At 44.9% G+C, this 23,462-nt stretch overlaps 1 long non-coding RNA gene across 1 annotated transcript in view; it reads left to right on the top strand.

The window, feature by feature from the left end:
• LOC141086669 (uncharacterized) overlaps positions 1-22,227 on the top strand; it is a 44,888-nt gene extending 22,661 nt beyond the window's left edge. Inside the window, exons 3-4 of the long non-coding RNA XR_012231630.1 lie at positions 21,839-21,892; positions 22,147-22,227. This is a non-coding gene — a long non-coding RNA (uncharacterized lncRNA). The remainder of the gene's footprint in view (positions 1-21,838; positions 21,893-22,146) is intronic.
• The last annotated feature ends 1,235 nt before the right edge of the window (positions 22,228-23,462 follow it).

The following is a 23,462-nucleotide window of genomic DNA, read 5'->3' as shown; positions in this document are numbered from 1 at the left end:
CTTGTCTGTCTGTGGCTATGCTGCAGTATTGTGCTCAAAGTTTCACTTTCATTTTCTTGTCTGCTTGCCCTTCCTCCTCCTCACACTAAAGGTACTGTCACACTTAGCGATGTACCAGCGATCCCGACCAGCGATATGACGCAGTCAGGATCGCTGGTACATCGCTAAGTGGTCGCTAGTGAGCTGCCACATAGGCAGATCTCACCAGCGACATCGTTGGGGACGGGGATCGCTACTTACCTGTCACACCAGGCGATCCTGCGTCCTCCCGCCCGGCTCCACGTGTCGCTCATCCTCACAACTGGAAGCTGACGACGAGAAACAGTCCTGGACGTTCTCGCGCGATCAGCGATAACCAGCAGGGGAGCCGGTCGTAGGTAAGTATCAGACACAGAGATATCGCTAGCAATATCGCTATAACGTCACTAGTTATAGCGATATTGCTAGCGATATCTCTTAGTGTGACATGCCCTTTAGATTCACATTCTTCTTGTGTTGTGCAGATCTATTCCACTCCAAACAATCAGAAACATATTGTCTAACTTCTTGGACTTGGCACTGAAGGGGTTGATTCTGTATTCATAGGTTTGTAGAACAATAGGATTAAGGTCTTTTTCTCAACTCTGTTCATGTTGTAACATTTTTGCCGTGAAGAAGAGGCTGGGACCTCTGCGGAGTCAAATTCAGTTTTGAGAACTGCGTAAGTAAAGCGAGCGTTTGATAATATAGGAGAGTAACTGCCCACTAATCCTACAGAAACCTCTGGAAGAGCATGGCATTGTGAATGTTACACATATACAGCCTTTATTCTACTGAGTTAAACAACTCAGCTTTATCTCATGATGGAAGAACCTTTGGATGGTAAAATATTTTCCTCAAAAAGCAGTTTATTGAAAAAAATCCGATTTAAATAAAAAAAAAATCCGATTTAAATAAAAAAAAATCCGATTTAAATAAAAAAAATCCGATTTTTTTAAAAAAAAAACAAAAACATTGATTTTTATCCACCCTGGCTTGTGGCGTAATAGGTTATTGGGTATGTCTTTTTGCCTGTGGGTACGAGAGTAGTAGTTTTATATACACAAATTTTAGTTTATTACAATTAGGCTGTGTGCACACTTTCGGAATTCCCGCGGATTTTATGCGTTTTTTCGATGCAAAAGCTCAAAAAATAAGCAGCCTATTGAATTCAATGGCATTACATGCTGTGCTAATGCCTGCGTATTTTTCCGTGGCAAAATCGCATTGCGGAAAAATACGCAGCATGCTCATTCTTTTGTGCGGAATTCCGCATACATAGGCGTGTATTGTTCCGCTTACTTTCTGCATGCACAAAGTAAGCCGAAAATGTGCAGATGGTACCCAGGGTCTGGAGGAGAGGAGACTGTCCTCAAGGCTTTGGGTACCATATCCCTGTTAAAAATGTCATCAAAGGTCATTGTCACAAGGCATCGCTGGGACCGGAAGATAACGGGAGCATCGTGAGGATCGGGAACGCTGCGTGGGACACCGGAAGGTGAGAATAACACCATTTTTAATTTTTTTTAAAATTATTTTTAACATATCGTTTTACTACTGATGCCGCAGAGGCAGCCTCAATAGTAAAAAGTTGGTCACACTCATCAAACACGAGTTTGACGAGTGTGACCAACCTGTCAGTCAGTTCTCCAAGCGATGCTACAAATCGCTTGGAAAACGCTAGCATTCTGCAAGCTAATTACACTTGCAAAAAGCTTGTTTTTAGCGGGAATTCCGCATGCGAATTTCCCGCAGCAGGGAGTTGCGGAATTGTAGCGGAAATTTCCGCGACAATTTCGCAATGTTTGCACATAGCCTTAAAGTCATCTTTCAGTATTTCTCACATATTTTACTTGGTCAATGTAGAAATTAGAAGTGCCAATCTACTCCTTTCAGATTTACTGTTTGAGCTGCCAAAGTTGTCTGTCAGTCTTATTGCAAGGCATACTAATCTCCCCTGAGTATAGAGTTCTCGGACTTATTATTTATTTCTTATTTTTTTGCTAATACTTGTAGCATCTGCTCCATTCATCTCTCATGAAAATTCCCAGAGGCTCCACTTCCCTCTAATTGCTGGAAATCTCTGATTATGTGAGCAGCGTGCCACCATTTATATTCTGCTGACCTCTGTGTATTGATAGGTTTTCAGTATTCTTATGCTGCCCTTCTTTTATGTCTCCATTCGGATGCTCATCCATAGTAATCACATTAGCCCATTGCAGCGAGTTTTGGCCTTTTACAGCTGGCAATTATGAGACTGATGACTGTATCGGAGATTGAGATCGTGTGCCATTTTGTCATTGATTTCAGCTGTCTTTGTCTTGAATTTGTCAGGCTCTATTGTCCCGGTCTCTGGATATTCTGTTCACGATCTGCAGAATAAGTAGGGTATGTCAGGTTCTCTATTTCCGCTTTTAACACCAATCATCAGTAAATTACTTTATACATTACATTACAATTTAATTGAAAACCTATAATCACAAAGTGGTTATATATGATGGCAAGTTTACATTTTTTTTGTGTTATACTCATGAAAACCAGCAGAGGGAGCTGTGTTGTCACCCATATATCTCAAGTGCAACTTTGGACTTTAAGAATCATTTTTTGAATAGCTTTATTGTGCAGCCGAAGATAATTTTTTTTTTTTTTTTTAACAAAAATTATGCTTGCCTCCTAGACCAGTGATGTTCCTTAATGTTTATGCTGTTCCACTGGCGGTCAAATGACAAACACTGTCACGCAACTACTGCAGCCAATCAGTGGCCAGTGATCGACTGCGACCTTTGGCGTTTCATTACAGCAGAAGCAGTATTCCTTTCTGGTGGAATAGTGAAGGCTGCAGTTTACCAGCGGCCTCTGGTTGCAGCAGTCGTGTGACATTGTTTTTGACTCTGGGGGGACACAGTGCACATCTGAGAGGTAAGTATAGGTAGGATTTTTTTTTTTAAATTATGGTCTGCTCAATTGAACAATTTATAAGAGGATGTCCAGTGTGGTGGAAACCCCTTTTTACGTCTTTGTCGGAAATCTGTATCAGATTTCCTCATATTTGATAGCAAAATTTGCTTTTCTAACATGGTATTTTTCCTTCCACGGAGAAAGACACTTTGGCAGAACTCGACAAACTTCATAGTAAGTCAGTAGAAATTGCCAGATAACGAATGCAGCGGAGCCTTGTCATAAAAGTGGAAGCCAGAACACAGATATGATCTTAACCTGTTAGTACAAGTATGTTAAAATGCATAAATTTGCTTTACAGGTTTTTTCTGGCATGACTTGTTTACGATGCTGATGTCATTGCATTGACAGATGCCTGCCAGGACATGGGCACATTTCAAATGTTTTGGCAGATATCATGCACCTCACCTTTTGTAATGAACAGGACCGGTGTATGATACCTGCTGGCCATGCACGTGTCCTGGCTGGCACCTGTCGATGCATCCTCATTAGTGCTAGAAGACTAAAGAAGCACTCCTCCCATCAACATTTTTATCCTATTAATATATTGCAGTCCTCTTATTATACAGCACTGTGTACTTACAATTGCTCATTTTGCCTTTCTACCCAGCTAATTCTTCTCTTTTCTATTAGGTTGATTACATCACATGATTAAAACCCGACTAGCTGAATCCTTCTAAGCTCTGTGTAGAAACAGGAGGTCAATTGTATTTGTATCAGTCATGGGTCACTGCAAAACTCCCTTGCAGGGGGAGGAGGGAGCATCTGGGTCAGGAGTTGAAGAGGAGTGATTTCTGCAGCGACTAGAGACAGCCTGTTTCTAGAGAGCAGAGAAAACAGAAGAATTAGCTGGGTAGAAAGGCAAAATGAGTAAAAGTTTCATAAAACTTCAATTTGAGCTATTATACCATAATCTACACAGTGAACGTGTTGGATATTGCTGCATCATCACTTCAATTGCACGTTTGCTTAATTCAACGTTTACCACGACCACAAGTGTAACTCTCTTGCAGTATCATTTTTTGCCTGGAAATTAAAGTTTTTCACAATTTTTAGATCTGTTCATTGAGGTCATTGTTTGCATATGGACTCCTATACATATAAACATCAACAATTTCAATAATAAAATGAAAGTCCTACTGAAACCATATCCAACTATATTTTCTATGCCATGCCGTCCACAGATCGTACTGCATGAACAATCATTGCCAAACATTTTAAGACCATTCTTTGACAGTGTTTTGAGGCGAAATTGTGAAAGAGTCCACTCACCTGGATGGAAAGCAAATGCCCACATGAATGGTCTCTGGATACTTTATTGTTGGCATGGCACAGGACTCATGGTAGCGCTCACCTTTTCTTCTGTATACAACCATTTTTCCAGATGTCCTAAAAAGTAGGAAGGGGCTTCATCTGAGAAAATAACTTTGCTGCAAGTACAAGGATTAGACTGCAGAGAGCTATAATTATTTTCGCTGATGAAGCCTCCTTCACACTGTTTGGGACATCTGGTAGGATGATTGTCCCAAGAAGAAAAGTTAAGCACTACTTTGAGTTCTCTGTCATGCCAATGGTAAAGCATCCTGAAACTAGGGAGGCTTTTCATCCATGGAGTGGGCTCACTGACAATTTTTCCTAAGAACACTGCCATAAATAAAGAATTGTATTTAAACCTCCCCCAAGAACAGCTTCTCCTAACAATTCAGGAGCAACTTGGTAATGAACAATACTTTTCCCAACATAATGGAAATCTTGTCACAAGGCAAAAATGATATTGAGGCGGTTCGCTAAGCAAAACCCTAAAATTTTGGGACCATGGTCAGGAAACTCCCCTTCCCATTACCCCTTCAAGACCTTGGGATTTACCGGTTTCATTTTTTGCTCCACTTCTTCCCAGAGTCATAACTGTTTTAAAATTTCTAGTGTGGTGCAATTTCACTATTTTTCTTCTTTTTTTTTTTTTTTTTTTATATATATATACTATGTTCACATAATGCCAAAACTGACCTGCCATTATGATTCTCCAGGTCATTTTGAGTCTGCAGATACCAAACATGTCTAGGTTCGTTTTTATTTAAATGGTGACACAAAAATCCAAAGTTTGCGCAACAAAAAAAACAAACAAAAAAACCACCCCGGCTGTCATGCCAACTCATCTGCACCCCCAGCTATCGTCTGCCAGTGGCGCCGATGGGCGGGGTTTATGATGCGCTTCCAGTAAGTGTGAGTTAAATGCCATTGTCAGAGATTGAGAGCGGCATTTAACATGTTAACAGCTGCTGGTGGATTGCTATCAGCTCATCAGCCGTCATGTACCTGGAAAGATGTGGGTTCAGCGCCGGAGCCCAAATCAAATGCCGGGACATGACCTATGAGGAACCTGCAGGCAAACAAAAAACAGAAATTGTGATAAATTCCAAGCACTGATTAGACAAGAATGGGTTGTCCTCAGTTAGGATTTGGCTCAGAATCTGAGATCCAGCTGCCATAGCCAAGAGCAGGAGGTTTTGAAAAATAAGGGTCAACACTGTAAATATTGTCTTTTACATAAACTTCATATATTTGTTAAAAACTTTAAACATCTATGCAACTCTTATAATTGAACTTCAGTAACTTGGGGAACTTTTTAGCATTATCTTCAGGCCTTGTTTTCCAGAATTTCTAATTTAGTTAATCATCAGGACTTGCAAATTCCTGAGACCTGTATTTTTTTTTCTTTTTTCTTTTTTCCCTCAAACCTGACTAGCACAAACACGTTTCTCTTTATTAATCCGAATTCTGTGGGATGGAACAAGGCATGTAGTATATACTTGTGTGCTGTAAGCTGTGTGTTTGGATTTATGACTTTGATTACAACTTCTTGTTTAAGGATCTGGAGTAATCCTATCCGTGAGCTACAAATGCTGTAAGTCCTTGCTGGCACCGTGCAGTAATAATTATAATCACTGCGTCCTGTCCTCACAAATGAGCGCGGGTCACTCACTATGTAAGCTGGCATGTCAGTGCACCCAATTTTCTTAAAGCCTTTTTATTTTGTTTTTTAGGCTTTATAACTTGATTAGTATTGGTTTTCACCTCGGCTTCCCCCTCTCAACCCCACATATATTTTCTAAAATTATATTTGTTTCATCAGATGTATAAATTGATAGTGCAGGTGAATACTGTAATATTAGAGAAATCTGCTCTTTTTCCACTTATCAGCCACTTCTTTCTCTTCCCCCTGCCTCTTTTCTCACATCCTCTCTAAAAAACATCTCACATTTGTCTTAGTCAAAGCAAGACGGATTGCCAGCATATTGATGTGTCAGGCTCCACAGCTTATTATACTCTTTGGAGAGAGAAATGTGGAGGAAGAGTGATACACAGGTAGGGATGCACATATACTGATCCAGCAGCAGCTTTCCAGTAAATTTAGTTTCTCCTATAACTTGATTGACATCTACACTGTTTAGTCCTGCCATATAATGCCTGACATTCTGCTGTTTCTGTCTGTGCAACACACTTGACAACTGATCGCAAAAGTAGGATACGAATCACTTTATGGTCAGAAATAAAGTTACCGTATATACTCGTGCATAAGTCGAGTCTTTTCAGCACATTTTTTGTGCTGAAAACACCCCCCCCCCCATGGCTTATACACGAGTCATTTTCCCAGAAGACAGCGGAGCAGCGAGTCGCAGGAGGCTGTGGCGGTAACTGTGCCCGCTGCTAAAGATAAATGATTATTCATTTCTCTTATAGCGCGCACAGTTGCAGCCGCTGGCTTCCAGCAACTGCCAGGTTCTCATTAAGGTAACGAATATTCACCTCTCTCCACTCCCATAGGGGTGGAGAGAGGTGAGTATTCATTACCATAATGAGCGGGGACACCTGATCACCCGGCCGCAGGAATTGCTGGCATCGAAAGAAAAAAAAGGATCCTCCAACCGCAAAATAGTGTCTAAAAAGTAAGCCCGAAAGGGCAGGGCCCTCTCTCCCCTCTATATCAGTCTGTGATTGTTAGTTTACTGTAAGTGATATCTGTACTTTGTATGTAACCCCTTCTCATGTACAGCACCATGGAATCAATGGTGCTTTATAAATAATATAATTTAACAATTATTTTAAAAAAGGATATAATTAAAAAAGGAGATGGCAACACATACATACAGAAAACGAAAAATGCACTGTGCAGAGGTTATATTAAGAATCACTCCGTTTATACATATAAGAGCCTGTAAACTAGTAATAACCTAATATTGATGATGGAAATATATGCTGCAGTCCTAATCATACTATCTATGCTATGTAAATGAACATCCAAGACAGTAACGGTTACTATGCAATAAGTGCTTAGTATGTATACAAGATGCTGGAGACTGTCCCAGGTGTGTGTTGCAAACCAGATGGCTTGAACATTAGAAATAGGGCTGTAATAGCATGATTCCAAACCATATGGTAGCAGACAGACCAGGGGCAGTGAAACAAATATGGCTTACTAAGCGGATATCTAGGCAACACTCTGTATCGGCATACAGACAGGCATACAGACATGCACCCCTTCTGAGGAAGAACTGCCGAAACGTACGTTAAGGGGGGTCCACTGTTGCAGGTTGGAGCTCCTGGTAAATATGCCTGTCTGTATGCTTAATACTGAGTGTTGCTTAGATATCTGCTTAGTAAGCTATATTTGCTTCGCTACCAGATGGTTTGGAATGGGGATAAGGAGCCATGCAGACAAGGATGGGGATAAAAGAGCCATGCAGACAAAGATGGGAATATGAAGCCATGCGGACAAGGATGGGGAAAAGGGAACACAATGCATACCCGGCTTATACACGAGTATATACGGTATTCATATGACGACTTTTTCTGAGAAATTGCCTGAAACAACTGATATGCTTCAAAATTCCTGTGGTAATACTACCATAGCAGCAGCATGTAATCCCGTAACAAAAAGATCAGCCAGTGGAATGCCAGCAGGTCTGTTATGGGTTTACTGCAACAGAGAGGAGCCAGAAGACCGCAATGTCTTTCTACTACTCCTGCACTGTTTAGAAGCACTTCACCTTCATAATAAACGTTGCAGGTTTCTTTTAGCACTGCAGGGCTTAATCTGCTCAGTTGAAAGCTCTTAGAAGCTTTCCTTCTTTAAGGCTCTCAGATGTTCACTGTTAGCCATTCCCATCTCTTATATAATCTGGGTCTTGGCTAGCACTCATTGTCAGAGAATAGCTTATGCTGCATGGTTAGGAGATGGTGGTTGTTTGAGAAGGCGTTTGGTGGATTTATCTGAGACTGTTGCTAGGTTTTGGGTGTGTGCTAATTCTCCTCCTTTGGTTTTACTTCATATTCCACTCCCCGGTGTTTACCTCATGTTGTTTGTATGAGTATATTTGTATGATTGGTATTTTCCTTTATCCCTGGTTGTATTACCTTTTGTTAGTCTGGTTTGTGTAGTACGGCACACTACTACTCCCCTCTTCCCTGGTTGGGGGAAGGGTACAGACTGAGGGCGGATTCAGGAGCTAAGCCAAGGTATGTGGCCCAGGCGTCTTCACCATCAGATGTATTCTGGGGAACAGGGCAAGTTAGGACGCCCCTAGCATTAGGGACAGGGAAGGAGCCTCTGGTCCCGGGACACCCGACAACAGAATCGTGACATGCGCCTTCTGTCACTAGGGTTGAGGCTGAAGTTCAGTGCTATAGCAAAGTTTGGCTCCGGGGCCACATACACACCTATAATTTTCATCTACCCTCATAATTTCAGGTGAAGAGAGGCAATACTTCTACATCATCCTGAGCTGCAGTTGAGGAGTTCAATCTCATCAGAGGCCCCATATGTACAGTGAGGCAAGGGCTGCAGCAGCAGCTTAGGATTACACCGTACTCCCCATATGGGCCACTTCATGGACAACCATATCATAGTCCTTTGCAGGTCTTGCTGTAGGCATTTGCAGACAAGGGGAGAGCTGCATGTCCTCTAGACTTCTGCCAGACCCAACTTTCTGGTAACATTTGGTACCCCCAACAATTTTCACCTGGCTGCAGGATATGGAGCACAATACAAAACAATGAAAGTGCAGGATATAATCGGCCTCACTCTTCAGAAAGACTACTCTTATTTTTGCAGAAACAGGATATTCTATTTTGACCCTGTTGTGGGCTCTTGCAGGTTGACATCTAGTATAAGGCCGGAGTCACACTAGAGAGAAATACGGACGAGTGAGAGGCGTAAAAACCACGCATTGCACATGGACCAATGATTCTCTATGGGGCCGCTCCCATCAGCCGTATTTTTGTCGCGCATATTTTACGGTCCATGCCAATCGCAACATGCTGTGATTGTCAGCGTATTCCGGCCGAAATACGCCAATGCAAGTCTATGGGTGCGCAAAAACAACACATTAGGCTACTTTCACACTAGAGTCGGCCGACGGACATCGAACTGCGTCGTGCCGACGTACCGTCGCACGCTGTGAAAGTTTTGCACAACGGGGGCAGCGGATGCAGTTTTTCAATGCATCCGCTGCCCCATTGTAATGTTCAGGGAGGAGGGGGCAGACTTTCGGCCGCGCATGCGCGGTCGAAAATGGCGGACACGATGCACAAAAAAAGTTACATGTAACATTTTTGTGTGCGTCGCGGCTGCCAAAACACGACGCATCCGTCGCACGATGGATGTGACGTGTGGCCATACGTCACAATGCGACGCTAATGCAAGTCTATGGAGAAAAAACGCATCCTGCGGGCAACTTTGCATTATGCGTTTTTTCGCCAAAACGACGCTTTGCGATGTACGTCGGCCGGCGCTAGTGTGAAAGTAGTCTTACACACGGACCAGATGTGTGACTGGCGAGAAATACGCACCCAGTGTCCTTTAGAAAATCCAGCAATTCAGTGCGCGATACAGTAAAATCACACTGACAGGATTAATACAGAAACGAAAGAATAGCTATATACACATGAAGAGAAGAAAAAAAAAATATTTATTTTTCATAGAGTTCTACATAGCAGAATAGCCGCAAAATCAATTTCCGGCTTCTGTAAAATCATTCCCAAACCCGACATGAAATGACACATGCTTTACATAAAGTAAACCATTTTTATTTATTTATTTTTTTTTTTATATGTCCCTGACTAATAATTAAATTAGGGTTTGCGTGTAAAATTTGTGACGTCTAGTTGTTAAATTAACGGGTTAATTCGTTGTAAAAAAATGTGTGGGCTCACGTGGCAAAATCGCAATCAGAGAGGTAAAGCAGGTGAGCGAGGGCAGATTTTAATAGCTTTGAGAGAGACCATTGTTTTTGGCTAGCTATATATATATATATAATATATAATGTCTCAATGACGTGTGTGTGTGTGTGTATGTGTATATATATATATATATATATATATATATATATATATATATATATATATATATATATATATATACACACACATAAAATATATATATATATATGTGTATATATATATATATCTCTATATATCACAATGTATTCTAAGTTTATATATCCTTTCGTTTGGGTTTTAACCTGACAAAGGGATCCATTATATGTCCATTTTGCAAGCCTGCGAGAAAATATCGGCATACAGATGCTTACATGCGCAAAATACTCGACCACACCTTGATTACAGATGACATACGGAGCACTATTTAGGGGTCATTTCTCCGTATTACACATGTAAAATACGGACCGTATTTATCGTCAGTGTGACCCCGGCCTTACACAATAAATAACTTTTTGATATATAAAATGCTTATAAGGAACCTGTCAGGTTCCCGAACTGTCCAAGACCACTATCACACTATGGGTGTTATATACTAATGTTACATTTCTTATAATCATGTTCACATGCGTGTGATTGGCATCCTTTTTACAATCCCCATCTTCTTGGGACCACTGGCACATTGCGCTTGCACAACATTTCCTGCTGTCCTACCAAGGTGTGCTGACTCTATGGAGGATGCCAATCATGCCCTGGGAGATGTGATTTGAGTATCCGAGGAAGGTCTAGTCCAGGGGTAGCATCTGATCTCTTGTTATACACTGCAAAACTGCTGTATAGAAGAATATAGCTAAATCACACTTTCCTATGAGTCAAACCTGTGGCTGGGCTTCACATGAGTACTGACATGGCAGCCACGGGGGCTCTCGACTGCCATAGCAATCCACTGGCAACCCGTGATGGTGTTGAGGAGGGAGAGTCGTAGGGCGCGCAGAACATTGCTCCACCTGGATTACACGCTATAAATGTTGTCAGAAATTGACAGCGGATTTTAAGGGTTTTACAATGATTGGCACGTAATATCCTCCAGAAATGGTGCAGACTCAATTCCTGAGCCTGGTCCATACACGGGCACCTAACATACAATGTACCAGTAGGTCCTATATCAGGAAGGGCTTAAAGAACATTGCCACATGTCTCAGTATATAAAGCCAAACCTGATCTCCAGCTGTTTTCAGACATTTTGCCCTCAACAATTGCCAAATGGTGCAGTCACCATATGTTTCTCTTTTTGTTCTCAATTACTCGTATGTTATCCTGAGGAAGTCATTGGGATCTCTTGTTGGGACCCCGGGGTCTCCCTTAAACTTATTATATTAAATCACTTCCCCGCCATTTCTTCCTCGGACAGCTTTATGTCTTGAGTTGTAACACGATGAAATGTTTCCTTGAGGCTGTTTTTCCGCTAAACTCGTCCTGTTCATTGTGTCCCTGTGTGTTCTTTTCCTCCGTTTGGTTCAGCATTTTCTTGTCTAGTGGTCAGGATTTGGTCCCCTAGTGATGCTGCTGTTCTGGTAATGAGCTTCCTCCCGATTCTGCTCGGTGGCCCCATCTCTTTGATATTCCGTCTCTGTTCTCCATGCAGCCGTCCTGGCCACTGGAGCTTGTGTACAAGACAAATAGCATTCCAGTACAATCTCCCAGGAACATATATTGATGAAATGGCATTTACTTATGAGATGTTTCCTGGAGCCAACATTTTGTCAGAAAGCCGGCAAGAGATTATTTTGTGTGCCTATTTCTCAGATGTTATCAAAGGTGGTCATGTAAAAAGAGAGCTTTCCGAGGCATGATTGATTTCTGAAAGTTAAATAGACTTGTTTTCCTCATATTGCTTCAGCATAGACAACGGATGTCAGAGCTCGGCAGAGGCGGCGTTCGCAGTCTTGTAACATATCAGTCTAATAGCCCAACTCGCATCTTATTCAACCGAAATTTAATTAAATTTGATCAGAATGATTCGGGGGTCATTACAGGCCTCATTGACTTCACTTTAAATAGATTTTTTAAGAAAATAGTATGCACCACATGCGAATGAGTGAGTGTCAGAGAGTACATGGGTGATGGTGGTCTGCATTATTTCAATAGCATTTTGGTCTTTGCACCAGAATGTGAACTGGGCAAGGTTAGTCTGGGACTGATCTATCTGTGACTTATCTTCAGAGGTCTGACAGCGGCACCCTCGCTGATCATCAAATACCTGGCACACCTGTAATTACACTTTGTACAAAGTCTGGTTGTTCGTTGGGTACTGCAGCTCAGCCTCCATTGAAGTGATACAATGGTTTGGTGCAACAGGAGGTTACGAGAATAACTTCCCTTTATGAAGTCTATGTGTTGTCACGGGGCATATATGCTCTTTATACCATTTATGTTATCAATAAATGCCTGTTACTCTGTCGCCTCATTGGGGGACACAGAACCATGGGTGTTATGCTGCTGTCCACTAGGAGGCGACACTATGCATAATCTGAAAAAGATTAACTTTGGTTCCTCCTCTGCAGTATACACCCCTGGACGGCGTCAGCCTTCTCCAGTTTTTGCTTAGTGTCGCAAGGAGGCACACCTTTTTTCTTCCGTTTTTTTTCCTTTTTCGTCCGGAAATACAGATGAAGAAAAGTGGGTCTCCAGCGAGACTCCCGGCATGGCTCCCTCCTCGGTCCCCCATTAGGGGTACCCGGTTGAGGTCGAGGTGGCTATTCCCCATGTCGCTCCCTCCCCAGTCCCTCGGGTCCTGGTTCGAGGTCGAGACCCCCCTCCTTCCCCAACCCCTTTGGGGTCTGGGTTGAGGTTGAGGCGAGGATGAAGACCCCCTGATGGTGACAGACGCACCCTCCCTAATCCCCCGCAGGGGGCATTAGGTTGAGACGCCTCAGGTAGGGTCGGAGAACAGGCAGCATTCCGCAGCTTCCAGGGACCCCAGACCAGCTGAGGGATCCTGTTGGGGCCGGGGGAGGGTGCGGACTGGATGGCACAGCAGAGACGGGGCTTTTCTGCATCCCTGTCTCTTCAGCAGCAGCGGCGGCTCCATAGCGCTCCAGGGGCCCCCCATACAGAAACCGCTACCCCTGCTACCCCCACCGCTATCCAGTTGACCATTCTGGGGGGGGTCTGGTACAAATCCGCCCCCCCCCCCCCCCCCCCCCTGGACTACCGCGCCGCTCTGGAGACCTCCTGGGCATCAGGCCTCTACTTTAGACCCTTCCCAAAGAGAAAAAGCAGTCAAAAGTCCATAAAAACAGAATTTTATTAAATAATGTAAAAAAATATATTTTATAAGGACATACGGTGCATGGTAGGGAAAAGACAGGAATGAACAGCATCATGGTCAAAAAAGGGAACCAGCCACGACTTGGAACTATGGAAGTCGTTTGATTCATCTACGATGAAGACTCTGGGATCTCTTATGCGTCTACACCCACATCATGTGGATTTTAATCATCTAGCGTAGCTTGATGGGCTGGGTATTACCCATTTTTGGCACATTTGCACCCCTTATGTATTTTTTGTATCTTTTATTTTTCATTTTTTGTTTATTCTATTTTTTGTACTACTATTCTATTATCCCATTTGTACACATATGGATATTTTGGCTTTTGTGTATACCTTGCATTGTGCCATTTCCCATGTACATGTGTGGGTGGGTGTGTGTGTGCGTGCGTCTGTGCATGTATGCATGTGTGGGTGTGCGCTTATAGTGTGCATGCATGTGTGCATGTATGCACGTATACATGTGTGCATGCAGTCACGTGTGTATGTGTGTGCACACATTTATGGGGTATTTGTCGATGTGTATCTGCAATATACGGTACATTATATGTGTTGTATCATCTGGGTTGCATTTATGCACATAGAGATATAGGCATGATCGCGTAATTTCACAATAGGTTTTATGCTGGTGAGACTTTATACTTTTGATCCTTTTCTCCATATATATCTCGCATGTGATTTTTGTTGTCATGACACCTATTGATTTATTTCTGTATTCTATGCCATGTACTTTGCTGTTATACCCCTCTATGCACTGATACTTTGCAGTATATCGGTGGCATGATGCATTTATGTATGCACAATTTGTTCCCACCTTCCCCCTGCACTTTGGGTTTGCCCATTTTTTGCCCTTTTTACATGTGGCGGCTCCTGCCCGACGCTGTCTGTGCGCATGCGTGATGTCCGTCGCGCGGCCGCCTCGGTTCCCTGCCTGACGTGCTGGATCACGTGGGCCCGCGTGCTTCCAGTGACGTCACGGCATGGATCCGGTCGGCGCGGGGCGGGCATCTTGTGCGCGCAGACGGCCTCTGGCTGGGCGCGCGCTATATAACCCTGGTGGTCGCACCTTCCTTAACGCCCCCTGAGGAAGGAGTCCTTTGGCTCCGAAACGTGCGTCGGGGACTGGACCGACCCCACTGCCACCACTGCTTCCAGGTATAGCAATATTATCTTTTACCTTTATCCCTGATGCTTTACATAGCATCAGTTATGCATGTTATGTGCTCTTTACGGGCAGGGCAGTTTGTCATCTAACAGGATATTATCCTTTGGCTATGTGGTGATGCCTCTGTACACTCCTTGCCATAACAATGTTTGCCATTCTTTCCCTGTCTGATTATTGTCAATTTGTTCACCTTAATACGGTTTATTCCTGGTGCGATGCTTGCAGTGTGGCTGGTTCCCTTTTTTGACCATGATGCTGTTCATTCCTGTCTTTTCCCTACCATGCACCGTATGTCCTTATAAAATATATTTTTTTACATTATTTAATAAAATTCTGTTTTTATGGACTTTTGACTGCTTTTTCTCTTTGGGTAGTTTCTATTAAATGTGCAGTGTCCTCTACATTGGTTAGTCCTAATATGTGGATCATGATATACAATATATATTATTGATCATAATTTATGGCCGTGTAGTCATTGACTTTCCAGCCTCCACATTATTATGTCTTCTACCTATTTATTTTACTCTACTTTAGACCGCGGCTTCGGCCTAGCCGAAGCTGCCGCCTTTTCCCCGCCCCCCGGATTGAGGCAGAAAGGGCGCGTTTTTACACAGCCCAGCGCGCCCTTTTCAGCTCTCCGCCCCCTCCTCCCTCTCCTCAGAGTCCCGGTGGCCATTTTTTCTGGATGAGATCCAGCAGAGGAGCATCACAGCGGTCTCCGGGGGGCACAGAACTGGGATCTGTCGGCGCTGGACCTAGGGGCACACCGGTGGGGTAAGCTCACAGCTGGGTTCTCATTACTCAGCTGTGAATCTATACTTCCTATAAGGCTCTCTGTGGGTTCCCTCTGCGTAGCCACCCCTGTACGATCCCTAATAGCTAGCCTCTGTGCACTATGCCGGGCTCAAGGAAGAGAACCAGGCAGGAATGTTTCTATGCATTCTGCACAGCCTGCAAAGCCACGCTCCCTAGTGGCAGCACGTATCCGCACTGCCGGGACTGCATCCAGAACTCTGGGTCAGAACCCCAGGGAGTCCCTACTGACGCTTCAGTGTCACAGGCCACGCCGGAATGGGCAACTCAGATGTCTCAGTCTATGACACAGTCCATAGACAACCTAACTGCCACATTGCTGCAAGCTCTGCAGAGTCGGGCTCCGGCTATGGACGTTACACAGCAAACAGACAGCTTGTCTCAGGAACATGCTGCTTCCGACTCTCACAGACGTAAGCGGACCCACAGGTCTCGATCACCTGAGTCGCCCTATAGCACAAGGTCGTCCCCCTCCAGGGAGAGGCGGCATCATTCCAGGTCTCCTAGGCAGTCCCCTGCCACAGACAGACAGTGCAATTTACCACAGAGATCCCCCACCACAGAAGACCCCCGCCCCAGGTCACCCTCCAGGGATCACCTTAGCGAGGCACAGGATTCGGAGGGCATCTGTGACTCCGACTCAGATAACGAAACGGAGAGGTCCGTGGTAGCTTCTCCCCCTAGCAATACAGCGCTAGTTGAGGACATAATCTCTGCCATTCATCGGGTGCTAAAAATTCCAGAGTCGGCCCCGGAAGTCCCAGAACATAGGATTTGCTTCGAAAGTGTTCAGAAACCACCTAAGGTCTTCCCTAATCACCATGAGTTTGAGAAAATACTTACCAAACAGTTTGCGCAGCTTGAGAAAAAATTCGCTAATCGCAAATATTTGGAAGCGAAGTACCCCTTCCCACAGAAAGACACCAAACAATGGACAGATCCACCTGAAGTGGAGCCTCCGGTTTCTAGGCTAGCAGCGCAGACTTTACTCTCTCTGCCAGATAGCTCAACCCTCAGGGACGCAGCAGACCGACAAGTAGAACGCATGGCTCGTTCTATTTTCGAAGCGGCAGGCGCCTCTCTGGGCCCTGCGTTTGCTTCAGTTTGGGCGGCCAAGGCCATCCTGGCTTGGGCCAAAAAACTACAGGAGGGTCTTCAAGCTTCAAATCCTGAGCTCTCGGACCAAGCGGTCCAGATAGCAGTGTTAGCAGACTACATGATTCATGCAGCCCTGGATTCCGCAAGAGGTGTAGCGGGAATAGCATCAAACGCCATCACGATCCGACGCATCCTCTGGCTGCGAGAATGGAAAGCGAATGCGGCCTCAAAACAGTCCCTCACGCGACTTCCGTATTTTACTGGAAGACTTTTCGGCGAAAAATTGGACACCATGATAGCCAATGCCACTGGGGGTAAGAGTAGCTCTCTCCCTCAACTAAAACCGAAACGCACGTTTAAACGAAGAAACCAGACGCGATTCCGATCCTTTCGGAATTCCTCGGGCTGGTCCGTTTCGCTCCCAGCGCAAAACCGTAACCGCTCTCCACGCAGGGACAACCCACGGACGCAGCAGCGACCGGACAGGTCTTGGCAGTCGAAAGCAGGCCAAGCGAAACCCAAGGGAGGAAAACCTCAGAACTTCGCTTCATCATGACTCGCGAACTCCGGAAGACACCCCACCAGTAGACGGCCGACTTTTACTCTTCCAGCAAGTCTGGCTGCCTATTACAGAAGACAAGTGGGTCAGGGAAATAGTGTCTTCCGGATACAAGATAGAGTTCACTTCCGCTCCACCGAACCGGTTCTTCCTTTCTATTCCTCCAACACCACCCGACAAGGCTCGCGGTTTCCTCTCTCCTTCAATCAGGAGTTGTGGTGCCGGTTCCGCGTACGAGAGATTCCGAGGGTTCTACTCAAATTTGTTCGTAGTCCCCAAGAAAGGAGGGGACTCCTGACCCATACTTGGCCCAAAACAGCTCAACAATTACGTACGGGTCCGTCATTTCCGCATGGAGTCCCTCCGGTCCATCATTGCATCCATGGAGCAGGGAGAATACCTCGCCTCCATAGACATACAGGATGCGTATCTGCACATACCAATTGTTCCCTCCCACCAAAGGTTTCTCAGGTTCGCGGTCAACCAAAACCACTACCAGTTTGTCGCCCTTCCGTTCGGACTCGCCACGGCTCCAAGAACGTTCACCAAAGTCATGGCGGCCAGCATGGATGTTCTGCACAAGAGGCATTCTAGTCGTCCCGTACCTGGACGACCTCCTCATCAAGTCTCCCACTTTCAAAGACTGCGAGGTCAGTGTTTCAATCACACTAGACACTCTGAGTCGCCTGGGATGGCTAGTCAACCTACAGAAATCGTCGACTATCCCAACTCGGACTCTAACATTCCTGGGAATGGTATTCGACACCTCCAGGGGCCTGGTGCTCCTTCCCAAGGACAAGACACTGGCCATCCGCCTGGGAGTTCGCACACTCCTTCGCAGTCCTCCTCGATCTCTCCGGTTTGCCATGAGAGTCCTCGGCCGGATGGCAGCAGCAATAGAAGCAGTGCCATTTGCCCAGTTTCACCTCAGGGTCCTTCAACTAGCCATACTCAGATCTTGGGACAGGAACCCCTTCTCCCTCGACAGGGAGTTCAGGTTGACGTCATCAACCAGGAGGTCCCTGCATTGGTGGCTCAAACCAACCTCGCTTACACGAGGGAAGCCCTTCCTCTCGGGACAATGGAAGATCCTGACTACCGATGCAAGCCTGACAGGCTGGGGGGCGGTGCACGTACATCACAGGGCACAGGGCAAGTGGTCACCGAGGGAAGTGACATTGCCCATCAATGTTCTGGAAATCAGGGCCATCCTCTTGGCACTGAGAGCCTTTCATCACTTGCTTTCAGCCTCGCACATACGGATACAGTCGGACAATGCCACGGCTGTGGCATACGTGAACCACCAAGGCGGGACCCGCAGCGCCCAAGCGATGAGAGAAGTGGCTCATATCCTCCGCTGGGCGGAAGACACGAAGTCGGTACTTTCTGCGGTCCACATTCCAGGTGTAGAAAACTGGGAAGCCGACTTCCTCAGCAGGCAAGGCATGGACTCGGGGGAGTGGTCTCTCCATCCCGAGATTTTTTACCAGATCTGTCAACGCTGGGGAACCCCGGAGGTGGACCTAATAGCATCCCATCTCAATACCAAGGTCCCCAATTTCATGGCCAGGACACACGACCCGCGGTCGCTCGGAGCGGATGCCCTGGTCCAGGACTGGTCCCAGTTCCGACTCCTGTACATTTTTCCACCCCTCCCCCTAATCTCCAGGGTCGTGAGGAAGATCAAGCAAGAGGGAGTTCCGACCATCCTCATCACGCCAGACTGGCCCAGACGTACATGGTACGCCGACATCGTCCAACTTACAGCAGACGCCCCCTGGCGTCTACCCGACCGTCACGACCTTCTGTCTCAAGGTCCGTTCTTCCACCAGAATTCAGGGGCTCTCAATTTGATGGCATGGCCCTTGAAACCTGGATTCTAGCCCAGGCAGGTTTTTCACCGGCAGTCATTGCAACTATGATCAGGGCAAGGAAGCCTGCCTCCGCCAAGCTCTATTATCGTACCTTGAGAGCTTTCTTTTCTTGGTGTGAATCTCATGGACAAGTCCCACTCCCTTATTCCCTCCCGAAGGTACTAGGTTTTCTTCAATCGGGCCTAGACGCCAAGCTATCCTTAAGTTCGCTTAAGAGTCAGGTGTCGGCGCTTTCAGTCCTTTTTCAAAAGCGCATTGCTATTAAACCGCAAGTAAGGACTTTCATCCAGGGAGTTTCCCGATTGGTTCCTCCCTACAAACGTCCGCTGGATACGTGGGACCTCAATCTGGTCCTGACAGCATTGCAAGCTCCACCCTTCGAACCTCTTAGAGAAGTTCCACTCTCCATTCTGTCTCAGAAAGTGGTTTTTCTAGTGGCGATCACCTCGTTACGCAGAATGTCAGAATTGTCAGCACTTTCCTGCAGACGGCCTTTCCTAGCCTTTCAGCAAGAAAAGGTGGTTCTCCGCACGGTACCATCCTTCCTTCCGAATGTTGTGTCCAACTTTCACCTCAATGAGAAGATTTCACTGCCATCCCTTTGCCCGGTTCCGGTTCATAGAGTGGAGAAGGCTCTGCATACGCTTGACCTCGTCAGAGCATTGCGGATTTACGTGTCCAGGACTGCACCTTTCCGGAAATCTGATTCCCTCTTCATTCTTCCGGAAGGTAGTCGCAAGGGCCTGCCGGCTTCCAAGGCTACCCTTGCCAGGTGGATCAAGTCCACCATACATGAGGCCTACCGACTTAACAGTTCCCCTCTTCCGGCTGGTATCACGGCACACTCTACACGGGCAGTAGGGGCCTCCTGGGCCATTCGGCATCAGGCTTCAGCACAGCAAGTGTGTAAGGCGGCCACTTGGACTAGCCTACACACGTTTACGAAACACTACAGTGTTCATACCCAGTCCTCAGCGGATGCGAGCCTGGGTAGACTGGTTCTGCAGGCGGCAGTGCCCCTAACTTAGGATCCTGCTAGCACAATATTCGTCCATTGCTTCCCACCCAGGGACTGCTTTGGGACGTCCCATGGTTCTGTGTCCCCCAATGAGGCGACAGAGTAAAGGAGATTTGTGTACTCACCGTAAAATCTCTTTCTCTTAGCCTCTAATTGGGGGACACAGCTCCCACCCTGTTGCCCTTATGGGCCGTTGTTTACGGTTGAGTTCTCATATTGTTCTTTGAGCTCGTACAAAGTAGCCTCCTTACAGGCATGGTTATGTTATTTGGTTACGTTCCTCCTAATGCTTTGGCACAAAACTGGAGAAGGCTGACGCTGTCCAGGGGTGTATACTGCAGAGGAGGAGCCAAAGTTAATCTTTTTCAGATTATGCATAGTGTCGCCTCCTAGTGGACAGCAGCATAACACCCATGGTTCTGTGTCCCCCAATTAGAGGCTAAGAGAAAGATTTTACGGTGAGTACACAAAAATCTCCTTTTTGTACAGAAATGAAATCTTATTTTGTAAAAGAACCCTTAGGGCAGTGGTCCCCAACGTTTTTTTTTTACCCTGAGAGCCACATTGCGCTTTGAAAGACAGTCGCAAGTCAACAAAGAAATGATTAAGCCTTATGGAGACCCATCATGGATATCTGTTATTAAATGAGTTATCACTAGTCGTTAGTTACTCTGGGCTCTCCAGGTTAATGTGGGTCGGTGTGCGAATGTATCTACTACTATTTCCTATGCTACATTCAGACAGCTTGTTGTAAAACTTGGTCCAGCTATGTTCTCAAATTTAGAAATTGACGTGTTCTGTCACCAGAGCCTCATTAGATCTGGGTGAATAGAGACAAAAACAAATATTACCCCATTATAAACTTTTGATTACATTTACATTCCAGCGCAACATAATGTAGTTGCAGAGACCCTGATTCCAGTGATCTATCCAGTGTGCTTTGTATCCCCCCCACCTCATTGTAGATTGTAAGCTCCACGAGCAGGGTCGTCTTATTTCGCTTTAATTATTGTATTGTTAACGTTGTTACTTATGACTGTTGTGTTTGAAACTGTTCAACTGTAAAGCGCTGCGGAATATGTTGGCGCTATATAAAGATTATTATTATTATTATTATTATCTATCACTTACTTGGCTGTTTATTGCACATTAGGTAAATGACCTTCTGCAGAGATCTACCAGTTCTCTGAATGCTGAGCTCTGTATAGCCTCAGCCACACTACCGATTGACAGCTCTCTGTGTACACTGCGTAGGCAGAAAGCTGCCAATCAGTGATAGAGTGAAGGATTATACAGAGGCCATGAATATGGAGGTCTACATGGCAACCAGTTTACTAGTCTTAGTGATAAAATAACAATTTTATTAGTAGGATATTATCAAAACTACAGCAAGCAGCCGAGTAAGTGACACATCGCTGGAATCTTACTCTGCCTCTACATTATGCCCCTCTGGGGTGGCTAGACAGCAAAAACTTGATGACAGGTTCCCTTTAAATAAATTAAAACTCTAATCTCTTTAAAACATATTTCCATGTAAAAAATACAAAAAAAATGACCTCATTGGATTTGGGAAGATGGAGACTGAAAAAAAAAAAGTGTATATTTGATTGGAAAACCCATCTTAAAATAATTAAGTTTGTCTTGGACTCCTCTTTATTAGGTGGTGTTTTTTTTTTTTTTGCACAATGCCAAAATACAACATTTCTCCACTGTATTTACATTTTCTAGTTGTCTTGTACATTTGGGTCAAGCCTGTTTGACCAAGAGAAAAATGTCGTCTTTTTCAACAGCTTGGATCTAATGAAGGAGCCTGTAGCCACCAGATGCGATCATATATTTTGCAGGTATGGCACATGTAAACTCTTACCTTGTGAAATACCATTTATAGCACAGTTTCATTTCTTGGTTTGCTTGTGATAATTCAGGTGTGTTCATGTCTGGCCCACTTTCCTTGCCTTAATGGAATGTCTTAATGGAAAATAAAAACCCTAAAGTGCCCAGGCTTGTCAGAATGTATCATTATTATATCAATTCTAGTTAAATCGTGTAGAGCATCTGCTGAAATAACTTCTTGTTACTTTTGATTCTCCACTTCCAGGTTTTGCATGCTAGAACTTCTTAGCAAGAGAAAGAAAGGCCGGGCCCAGTGTCCTATGTGCAAGAAAGAAGTTACTAAAAGGTAAATTGTTACAAACTCCTAATCTACTTGTGTAAGTCTAGGGATACATTACACTTATGGCCCACTGTCAGGCTCTTACACTAAGGAGGTATACGCCTGTCGGTGGCCGCAGTCAGGATGGATGCCTGTCCACAATATAGACTCCCTGCAAAAAAACAAACAAACAAAAAACACCCACTTATTTTGTAGTGGCCTTGTGTATTGTAAAGCACAGCCTGCTGCACCTTTTTAGGCTGGGATCAAACTGCATCTGTGCATAGTGCCCGGCCCATATAGTCAGGATGGATGCCGAAGCATCTGTACACATTACGAACCCACTATGAAGAAACGGATTACGCATGGTATACATATCTTTGTGATGTTTCTTTCCTTTCGGAAGCACACTTTGCTGTGCTTTTCTATACGGTTATACAAATGGTAAGCAGGTGCTTACCAGCCAGTGGGAGGCTGAAAGAATACATTTTCAGTGTCCATCTTGGGCAATGGTTGTCTATGGTGTCTTTACAGTATATAGTGGCTTGTGAACATATTCACCCTCCTTTGGCATTTTTCATATTTTGCTACCTCACAACCTGGGATTTCACAGGTTTTTTTTTTGTTTGTTTTTTAGAGTTTGCATCAGTTCATGTAAAGAACACAACTGTGAACATTGTTTTTTTGTTTTTTTGGTGATGCAAACAACATATAGGATAAAATGACAGAATAGCTATTCATCCCCTAAAGTCAGTACTTTGTAGAGCCTCCTTTTGTGGTAATTACAGCTGCAAGTTGCTTTTGATAAGTCTCTATGAGCTTTCCACATCTTGCCTCTGGGATTTTTGAATCTTCCTCAAGGCAAAACTGATGCAGCTCCTTCAAGTTAGATGGTTTCCTCTGGTGAACAGCAGTCTTCAAGTCTGACCACAGATTCTCAGTTGGGTTAAGGTCTGGGCTTTGACAAGGCTACTTTAAAACAGTAACACATTTCCCCATAGATGACCTGAGTGTTGCTTTAGTAGTATGCTTGAGTTGATTGACTTGTTGGAAGATGAACCTCTGTCCCAGTCTCAAATCACTGCCAGACTGAAACAGGTTTTGCTCAAGAAAATCCCTGTATTTTGCACCATCCATCTTCCCCCTCGACTTGGACCATTTTCTCTGTCCTTACTGCCGAAAAACATCCCCACAGCATGATGCTGCCACCACCATGTTTCACTGTGGGGATGGAATTCTTGGGGTGATGAGCTGTGTTGGTT

Source organism: Dendrobates tinctorius, unplaced genomic scaffold (assembly GCF_039654945.1).
Source record: "Dendrobates tinctorius isolate UK_male_01 unplaced genomic scaffold, ASM3965494v1 ptg000032l, whole genome shotgun sequence".
In the NCBI taxonomy this organism is placed as follows: Eukaryota; Metazoa; Chordata; class Amphibia; order Anura; family Dendrobatidae; genus Dendrobates; species Dendrobates tinctorius.
Note: the sequence above shows the minus strand (reverse complement) of the source record. Positions and strands in the feature narration are given on the sequence as shown.